Source organism: Mauremys mutica, chromosome 1 (genome assembly GCF_020497125.1).
Source record: "Mauremys mutica isolate MM-2020 ecotype Southern chromosome 1, ASM2049712v1, whole genome shotgun sequence".
Lineage (NCBI taxonomy): Eukaryota > Metazoa > Chordata > Testudines > Geoemydidae > Mauremys > Mauremys mutica.
In genome coordinates, this window is record NC_059072.1 from 60174925 (window position 1) to 60185773 (window position 10849).

General features: G+C 41.1%; 1 long non-coding RNA gene across 1 annotated transcript in view; it reads left to right on the forward strand.

The window, feature by feature from the left end:
• Positions 1-8990, forward strand: part of LOC123366741 — a 102110-nt gene extending 93120 nt beyond the window's left edge. Inside the window, exons 2-3 of the long non-coding RNA XR_006578170.1 lie at positions 4912-4982; positions 8753-8990. This is a non-coding gene — a long non-coding RNA (uncharacterized LOC123366741). The remainder of the gene's footprint in view (positions 1-4911; positions 4983-8752) is intronic.
• Positions 8991-10849: the final 1859 nt, after the last annotated feature.

The window sequence follows — 10849 nt, forward strand, 5'->3', positions numbered from 1 at the left end:
GCTCCATATGTGGAACTGAAGCCAAAATGAAGCACTAGTGGAGTGGTTTAAATGAGTCGACAACTATAGTATTGTCACGGAGACTGAGCAGCTGGGCTGACTTATAACAAGATGCTACAGACCAGTCAGGGTGAAAATAAATATATTTATCTTCAACACTGCTAACCCATACACATGCTGGCTCGCTCATGCTCTCTCTCTCTCTCTCTCTCTCTCTCTCTCCCCAACAAAAGTTACCATCACAGCTAAAATTGAGGAGGGAGAGGATTACTAGCCACTTGCAGCTCTAGGTTCCCTTTCCAGGGCCTGGCCTCCTTTCCCCAAGATTCCAATTTGTATTTACTATTTATATTTAATGAGGCAGGCTTCACAAGCATAAAGAATATATAGTATCTACGTGACTGAAGTGCCATAGAAGCTACTCCAGTTCTTAAGTGAGAGTCTGGGTGGCAGAACAATTCCAATGGAGCTACATGGAGCAGGGAAGAGGATCACCCTTCCTCTTCCTGCAGTTTTCTAGTATCTAGGACTAGGTTGTGGGGCCTGGAATTATTATTTATTTGTACTGCATTTTGTACTGCAGTAGTGCTTAGAGGCACCAATTAAGGATCAGGGTCCACTGTGCTAGGCATTATACAAATATAGAGTAAAAAGACAGTCCCTTCACTAACATGGAACTGAGGCTTACACTCAGATTTTTAAATCTATTTAGGAATTGCTGTGTTCAGTGTCAAAACACTCAACTAATTAAGGAGCCTAAATCTCATTTTCAAAAAGGATTAAGGATGGAATTTAGACTCCTGAGTGCCTAAATCCCTTTTGAAAATGATGGTATGTCTACACTACCCTCCAGATCTGCAGGCAGCGATCGATCCAGCAGGAATCGATTTATTGCATCTAGACTAGATGCGATAAATTGACCCCCGAGTGCTCTCCTGTCAACTCCTGTACTCCACCACCACAAGAGGCACAGGCAGAGTCGATGGGGGAGCGGCATCAGTTGACTCACTGCAGTGAAGACACCACGGTGAGTAGGTCTAAGTACGTCAACTTCAGCTACGTTATTCACGTAGCTAACGTAACTGAAGTTGCGTAACTTAGATCGATTACCACCCCCCTGCTCTCCAGTGTAGACCAGGCCTAAGATTTAGGCTCCTTAATCAGTTAGGTGTTTTGATGATGAATACAGCAATACCTAAATAGCTTTAAAAATCTGGGCCTTAGTGACTATGTGCATTTGCAAATATTGTATCTAATTGATGTGTAAAGCAAGCACTTCATGTGATCATGATACAATATTCTCAATACATTGCTGTATCCTTTTATGAAAGCTTCATCTGGACTACGTAGGTTTTCTGATGGGTAAGTTGGTATGTTAGATATCTATCAGTTTCTAACTGGAGATGTGACAGATTTGCATTTCCTTCTACCAAAACTTAATGGGGAAAATAAGGGTATTTGGAGATATCCCTAAACTCTAGCATGCAGAATCTTGTGGTATGAGATACTGATACCTCTGTGAAGGTCTTTCTGCACTTAGGACGGCTATCTGGTTTCTTTTGATGAAGTAAATATTTACTAATCATTCAACATGGACTTTTTTCTTGTGTGATGCACTCTAGTAGATAGCTAAGGAAACTGCACTCGAAAAAGAAACAGCTAATTTGAAAGAGATTTTTTTTTAAATCACTTAACATTTAGAAAGCGGAAAATGCCCAATTCTGACTCTTTGTGTTTATACATGCTTGATTCATCCTAAATTACCGCAATGCTTCATTCACCATCAAAATTCACAAGATAAAATTCATAACAGAAGTGCTTGTTAAGCAAAACAAACAACATAAATTGTATCAATGCTGAGTAAATGGATTTCTGAAAATGCTTTTTACTTGGCTCCTAGTACCCTATGCCGAGCAAAGTTACTGCTGATTCTGTCAGGCAGCTGGAGCTAAGGTCAGAGTGGATAATCTGATTGATAACGATTAGATTTACAAACAGGATACCCAAAATAGATATTGTTCCACATACTGTGAAGGCAGCAAACTCTTTTCACCATTTCCTTTAGGATCATGAGATGATTTTACCCAGGGTTCCTTCTCCTTTTCAGTCAGGCATGCAAAATCAAGCCAAAAAATTTCAAGGGGTTTTAACCCTTTACAGGTAGAGCAATTAGAGAACAGCTATTAAGAGGGATTTTATGGCTACTAGCTGGCTGGGTGTCCATAAAAGGGAGCTAACCCCACCCCACCCCCTGACTTCATTTATCACAGGGGTACAGGGAGAAATCTGGGCAAATTGGCAAATCACAGAGACTAAAGTACTACCAACATAAAGAATAGTCTCAAGGGAGTTTATTGGATCAGGACCAATGGCTGTGTGTAGGTGGGCTTCTTATTTTTCCATTTGTCCAATCCTAAAATATCCAAAAGAGATGGTATTTACACTACTGTGTAAAGTGAATTTTTGTCTGTTGATTTTCCACTTAAAGGAATCTATTCTAAGCATTCATGTGTTGGAGTGTTCACTCCACACTAGTCCCTGAAAGGGATAATGTAGCCTACGTAGTACCTGGAGGAGGAGCCAGGGAGCAATGAGGACTACTTAAAGGATGAAGTTCACATGGACAGGATCATGTGGGGCTTGTATAAAGCCCAGAAGCTGAGGGCAGAATGGGGCTGCAGTGAGGATGTCTGTACTCTCTCTGAGGCTAGGGAGAGAAGGGAGCTTGGCCTGTAGAGAAGGGCATACCTTGAGGAGGGTGGAGAAGGAGACTGAGACAGGGTGTAGGAAGCAGTCCAGGGAAACAGCATCAAGATGCGGTTTAGTGCAGACCTATCTAGGTGGTTGTAGAGTCCCTGGTATGGAACCTGGAGAAGAGGGCATGCCTGTGGGGAAGTGGCGCCATTCAGGGGCAGTGAATTTGAAGACTGCCTGGGATAGCTCGTATAAAGAGATTTTGGTACACACACCTCTCAAAAATGGAAAAACTACAGCGACCTGGCTGGAGGGTCAAGCCATAAAGAGGGAGCAGTCGAGTCCTGAGTGAGAGACCCACAGGAGGAGGCACCAGACAGGCACAGCTAATCCCCAGCTGTGGCCTCAAGGAGGTGCCCGAGCAGTGAATAGACCCCCCTGCGACCATTCATTTTTAAATTGTTTCACTCTGAACTAGAGTCACAAACTTTTTTGTTAAATAAATGGAATTAATGGTCCTAAGAAGTAAAATGTTGCTCGTGTAGCTGAGTTTGTGGAAAATATTAACTGAATCTTAGAGAAGAGATCAAAAAATGTTTTCACCCGAAGGACAATTTTAATTGAAGAAAAAATACAAATTGTCAGAAAACTCTTTAATCATTTGTGGGGTGTTGTATTCCTGGCTGTCAAAAACATAAAGCTTTTGCTATTTTTAATTCTACCTGATCTTCCTTCACCAGAAGAGATGGAAAGAGGGAAGTGTGACACTTTCTCTACCTAATTAAGAAAACTGTTTCTTGATCCTTTTCATTTTTTAAAAATATCTATAAATAGTTTATTTGAAGCTCACTGTCTGCTCCTCTGACTGCCCCACATTAACCATACTTGCAAAGACTGGAGGAAAACATGGTTCCTCTTGGAGGTGGTTAGGAGGAATTGGTGTTTAAACGCTAGAGTCAAGAGTACAGCTGGGTGAAACATTTTTTCATGAATAGCTTATGCACTGAAAAAATGAACTTTCAGATCTACTGCAATTACTCATTAATTCAATATGTTCAAATCCCTGCTCTGGAACAGGAACTGTGAACCCAGGTCTTCCTGGTTATCCTAGCAGTACGTGTGGGTGCCTACATCACTAGGCTGTTTGAATTATCTAGGGTTGGAAGGTTGTTCTCAATCTCTCCTGTTGGAGCTGTTCCACTTAGTATAAAATACTTGAATAGTCACTGGGCCAGAGAGATAGTGAGTGATTCTATGACCTGGAAGACAAAGAGAGAGCTCCTTGCTTTTCTGAGGCCAGCTCTTGAGTGTCCTGCACTTTGAGTCTCAGGGACCTGAGCAAAGGTACAACTGTTTCTTTACAGTGGCTACCCCAGAATAGATTGTGCTCTGAGACCCCATTTTTTGACGCATGCATAAGGGATCAGCTTTGAGTTAAACAGCCAACCCCACATGCCTCTGAGGCTGTCAACTCTTAGATTCTAGTAATGACCTCGATTATCTTCATGGAGGTGCTTCATCTCCAAAGCCCAAAGAGCCCTCATGGTCAGTGCCCATGCAAATATAATGTGATATAAATTGAGGACTGATGATCAAATGTTGTTTTAAATAAACAATAAAGAAAAAGGGGAAAGTCTATTAAATGTAATGTATGTTTAATTTCAGCTACACATAATTCAGTTGATAATCTGTTTGGAGATTGTAAATAGTAGAGAGCTCACTGTTCATTGTCTCCAGTGAGATGATCTGTCTGAAGAGTACTGATTAACATTCTTTTAAAGAGCTCAGCTTGTTTCAATGAGAATCGTGATTGCTTTTTGATATGGCAGCTGCTGAGAGTATTTACACTTCTTCCCACTTTTAGCTATATGCTGCTGGAGGCTATACACTTGCATCCAGGCATGACTTAAGTGGTCCAAAAGCATTTGTCACATATCCTGGAAAAATTAGAAGTCTGAGTGTAGCTAGATTTGAGTGAATAATTTGTGATGAATAATTTATTCAGCAGATTTAACCTCTTTCCTGTTGGAATTATCAGTGAACAAGTGATTTTATGAATATTGTTTGCTGTTTGTCACAGTTTAATCTTTTGTGCAAATAAATTCCAGACGATGGGTTGCTTGTGAATTGTTTAACATGAGTATTCATTGCTCCTGGTTGGCTGTTCATGCTGTGCAAATGGTCTTCCTAGTCACATGCTGGTGTTTCTGTTCCCAGATTTAGATGACCTAAGCCTTATGAATTGGAGCAGTGCCTGAAAAATCTCTGAGACTTTGATTATCTCCAGGGTAAGATTTGATTTTCCTTTAAAAAGATAATTCCATCTACCTGCTGTTTGTTTCAAGCAGTGACTTGTTAGTAACTGTATGAAACTTGTACTGGTCATGCACACTGCTAGACCTGAAGTCAATGGGAGCCTTCCAGGTCTGTAATGAAAGAAGGCAACCACAGTGGAAGTGTAAGTAAGGAGGAGTCTTTCTTTCTTTCTTTCTTTCTTAGGCCCTGTGCAGTAGCTACAGGGCAGGCCTCACACATCTGTCTAGCTAGGTACTTATATAACTTCAATTACCAATTTTCACTTGAAGGGCAATTTTAATTGAAGAAAAAATATGAATTGGGACAAAACTTCATAATCATTTCCTGGTGTCATGTACCTGACTGTGACGTCGTCAGAAGAGATGGAAAGAGGGAAGCATGACACTTTCTCTACCTAATTAAGAAAATTACCATGTTATTTGAGTTCCTCACAAAGATTAATGATTTTAATATTGGAACACCCCAGTGAGCTAGGGAAACATAACCCCTGTTGTACAAATGGAGGACTGAAGCAAAGAGAGTTAAGTAGCTTGTTTAACATCAGATGGAAGGCTGCAAGAGCTGGGAATGGAACTCAGAATTCATATGTCCACTGTATTAACGGCAAGAGTATCCTTCCTCTCAAGGGTGTTCCCAAGTTAGCTTTGTCTCCACCTAATAGTGCTTCTGGTAATGGCAGGTCGCAGAAAAGTGCTCCCCCCAAATCAGTCTAGCCCAGTTTGACTGAGAAAAGAAGAAAGTCAGGGATCAGAGAGACCCATTTAAGTACAGATAATTTGGTGAGGGTTGCTGTCCAATCACAAGGGCAGTGTACCTGCAGGTTTTATGTGTAGATGCGCTTTTAAAATTTTAAATGAGATGATGATGATGATGATGCTACAGTAGTGTCAGTTATTATGTCTCTGCAGAAGGAAAAGTACAAAGTAGGACAAGAACAAAGTCTGTGGGAATCCCCTGCTACCATTCATGGTGACAATGGTGATGGTTGCAACACCAGTACCTACTTACTATGCTTTTCAATAATTTATTTATTTATCACCCGCCGGCTCCTGTACAATATTCTTAATTCTCCCCCTCCCGTTTTAACTCTCAGAAAACCGAGAACTTTCAAAATGGCTTCAGGATCACTCCCAATGCATGAATGCAACCTCACAGATACTAGTATGTGTGACACATTAGCTTTCTGTGAATATTATTGCTTATCAAAATTGCTGGCCTGAGTGTTTATGAATAAAAGGATTTGTTCCTCTCCGGCTGCATAACTTCAAGTGTCCCCAAGAGAAATGTGGTGTCGCTAAGTAAGAGACTATTGTTGTCACACTACTATAATGACCCAGCTGCAAAAGTACATGGAGATATGTAACACAGTTGATACAAACTACAACAGATCAGAAGTGAAACTGAGTAAAGTTGGTTGAAAAATGCAACTGATGCATCATACAATGCCAATCTCAATGAATTGAGTAGATTGCTGGGTAGACGAATGTTGGTATGTTTTGTTTATCTCAGTCAGGACCAGATTTTGACACCCCACTGATGCTGAATAACTCTTTATTTCACAAATTGTCCCCTCTTTTGGTGCTAGTCATTGCAAGCAAGGGTGTTAGGATCTGGTCTCCACTGATTTACTTGTTTCACCTAGTAAGAAAGTGCATGTGTTATTAAGAAAAGTGCTGTCATCCAGGCTATGTATTTTTAAAGAGTTCCTCTCACATTGGTGTTTCATGTTTTTGCTGAACAGGGATATTTTTTCTCCCTGTAGGATTAACATTGCCCAACCTTTGAGTGAAGAGACAGGGCAAATCTAATGTATTCGCATCAGTCCTTGAAAATATTTCCATGTCTCTTATATTAACCCTTAGAACAGTATTCCTCTCCATTATTGTCCAATCCACTGAAAGTGACTATAATTTTCAGGGTTTTCCCTTTTCCTTCTCCCCTCCCCAATGGGAGCCCCTTCCTCCCACCTGCTTTCTCTTCCCCCCCAAAATAAAACTAATCCTACCCTGTTCCCCACATGTGCACACTCTCTCGCTGACACTCACAGATGCCTTTATTAATCCAACTCTGAATTTACTCATCCTTCCTACCATTTCACACGGCTACCTCCTCACTCTGGTTGCAGTTGGTTACCATGATGACTGTTCCATTATTTATATTTATTATATATTTAGTCTGTCTCCAGAGATTTAGGAGCCCTAGTCATGGATCAGATCCCCATTGTGCTGGGTGCTGTACAAACAAAGAACAACAGACAGTCCCTGCCGCAGAGAGCTCACCATCCAAGATTAAGACAGGAGACAACATGTGGGGACAGCTAGCTGGTGGGAATACAAGGAAACAAGGGGGTGGGGGGGGTCATGATCTGCTTTTTGTTTTCCATCCTGAGGGACAAATCAAGAACTAGCTTTAAGGGAGGTAGTATGTATCAGGAAAGCAGGCCAGGGGATGAAGAAAGATTTCTCTCAGCAGGATACTGGATTGAGATGGGCCAGGGCGCTCTTGAGACAGATTGTTATGTGGGCCTAGTCTGAATCTCTAGTAATTTCCTCATTCCTGGGATTTTCTGTCCCCCTAACTCTAGAACTAATTTTTAAGAATTACGTCTATCTGAGAGTTGCTTAATCTACATTATAGAGACTAAAAAAAGGTAATAATTGGAGATATACCAATCTCCTAGAACTGGAAGGGACCTTGAAAGGTTATTGAGTCCAGCCCCCTGCCTTCACTAGCAGGACCAATTTTTGCCCCAGATCCCTAAGTGGCCTCCTCAAGGATTGAACTCACAACCCTGGGTTTAGCAGGCCAATGCTCAAACCACTGAGCTATCCCTCCCCCCACAAAACCACAAAAAAGATACATTTATTTAAAATCACAAACATAAGGTCATTCAGATTTAAAACAGAAATGTTATGTCTGCCTCACCTCATTGGTACCATGCAATGTCTAATAATGTACAAAAATGTCAATGAACATAACACAGAATTACACTCATTCGTACAAAAGCAATGCACCTGTCAGTTTTGTTCAGCCAAAATATTATCTGTGCATTAATATTCAGACGTGACTTGTATGACATACGGAAGTTATCAGTTAGATTAGGAAGGCTAATAGGCATATTTTATTATTTCACTGTGTATTGCTGTTATCTTCCCTTGGTGGTTATTTCATTATTTCTATACATGACTGAGAGAAAAAGGGCCAAATTTTAATCCTACTTTAAATTGAATTCCAATATTGTGTCTGCAAGATTTTTGTGTTACCAAGATAACTGGCCAAACTATATAAAATATTGTAATACATGTTCTTTCATGTATTCCTGCTTACATTTTTGCTGAAATACATGGCAAAGTTCAGATTTTTTTTCCAGGAATCATTAGTCAGCCTGGGGCTATTGTACTTAATCAGACTTAAATTAAACGTTAAATAGCTTCCCACTGCCTTGAAAGAGAATACCACATATCTGCTTAATATACAAAAAATTGCATTTTAATATAAACAAAACAATCATTTTATTTTAAATGCCATGGAACTCTTTAATATTTTTCAAACAAAAGGTGTTAGGTAGTAAGACCTCAAGCATATCCTTGTTATACAGCTTTCCAGACTCTTTGCAGCTGGAAAGTGCATATTCATGGATTTCTAATATCTGCATCACAGTATAGGGTTCTCAGCACAACAGTCATACTCCATTTTGCACAGACACATATATACAAATTCTTTCCTCTGTGATTTTCTCCAGCGACTATTTTACTCTATGGGTGGCCTAAAATGAATCCTTCAGAACTGGTGACTTCAGGATGAAACAAAGAGGAAGAGGAAAAAGAGCAGGGTAAGGGGGGAGAACCCTATCTGGAGGTGCACATCAAAAATTTGCTCCACTATATTTGGGAGTCATAGAAGACATCCTGGCATCCTTCACTGGAAAAGTAAAAGGACAACAATTTGTTTCATGAAAAAGGTGTCTCAGCCAACCATGGTTGAAAACACTGGAGTGGACTTTGGGTGAGAAGCTTCTTTAGACAAGAGAATAATTTGTTAGTTAAGTTTAATCTTTAGAAAACGTGTTATAATTTTGTTTTATATTTGTGGGTTGGTGTGTGCCTTTTGCTACCTGTACAGAAAGAGCAAGGCCTACAAGGGCCTGGAAGTGCTCATTCTGCCAGAGGCTTTTGGTTTTAGGGAGCTGTGCAGCAGGCATACATAAGACTGCTTCAAACATAGGACAGGTGGTGGTGAGGTGCAGGGGCTCTAGGAATTTGGCTGCCCCAAGCACGCCGGTCCCGCGGCTCCGGGGGACCTCTTGCAGACGTGCCTGCAGAGGGTCCTCTGGTCCCGCGGCTCCAGTGGAGCATCCGCAGTCATGCCTGTGGGAGGTCGACCGGAGCCACGGGACCAGCGGACCCTCCGCAGTCATGCCTGCGGGAGGTTGACTGGAGCCGCGGGACCAGAGGACCCGCAGGCATGACTGCGGAAGGTCCGCCGGAGTCGCCGGCCGCCCTCCCGGCAAAATGCCGCCCCAAGCGCACGCTTGGCGCGCTGGGGTCTGGAGCCAGCCCTGGTGAGGTGTAACTCTTGGGAGTGTGACAGATACAAATACCCACTGTTTTTTTAAAAAGTAATCTCTGTAAATTATTGGCAAATTTATTTTCTTTCTATTGTACTTGTTTCTAATATAAAGGAAACTAATTGAATGAAACAGAGAAGTAGTGCCTTTTAAAAGTTTTAATCTGGGGAGCATGAGTAATTCTGTGGGCAAGTTAATGATAAAAAGGGAAGAGAGATTTTGTTGGATGCACAGAATCAGAATTTCAGTGGTGTCGTACTGTGTGGTGTGGCAGGAGGAATAGTTGATCTCCCCACCCCGATCCAGGTTTGCTAGGTTGGTGGAAATCATGATAATACAATATTGTCAGAAATGGGTTGAGATGGGTACCATTGGAAAGCCCTTTCTCCCCATGAACACAGTGGTACCAAACATGACAAACCTAGAACAATTATGTATGCCATCTGTCTTGAATGGTTTAGACGCAACAAATCCTGCATTTTATTAGGGAGTTCGACTGGATGACCCTTGTGGCCCCTTCTAGCCCTGTGGTTCTATGATTCTATGATATATATTTGAGAATATTTTAAAATCTATATCTTTTAAGTATACAGTCAACATGCAACCCTCACAAAGTAAAATTGTGGCCCTCTCCTGACAATATTGTGTTGTCAGCTAATGCTCAGAATGAGATACCTGACTGTCTTTTTTGTTAATGTTACAGATTACTAGAAATGGAAGAAGTGCTACAAGTTGGCTTGCCATAATCCTCAAAAAAAAAAAAAAAAAAAAAGATATTCAGTGGTATTGATTATTAGCTTTGTCTATTATGCCAAGAGTTGCAATGAGGCACTGGTTAAGATGTCAGCATCCAGTCAGAAACTACTGGATCCAGCCACAAAAGTATGCACATAGTTACATAACACACATTACATAATTTAATTACAATCCCAAATTAATTTGTTATAAAAATCTGTGGGGAGTTACATTGAGTCTGCCTGGTAGATGCCGTCAGAGAGAGAGACGGAAAACTGCAAAACCACAAGCTTACATGTGTTCACTGACAGAGACAGATAAGTGCTGAATAACAAGCCCTCATATGGCAACAATGGTCATGAATGAAGGTAAACATAAACAGGGCCAGAGAATTTAGCAGGGAAATTAGATGGCAATTATTGGGGCAAGACCAAGACCAGAACTGCCCACCTGAGGAAAGGAAGGGCTGATGATTACAATAAAGAGGAAACACAAAAGGATCTCGGTTCTCACTCCTCGGGATGTGGGGAAGGTAAT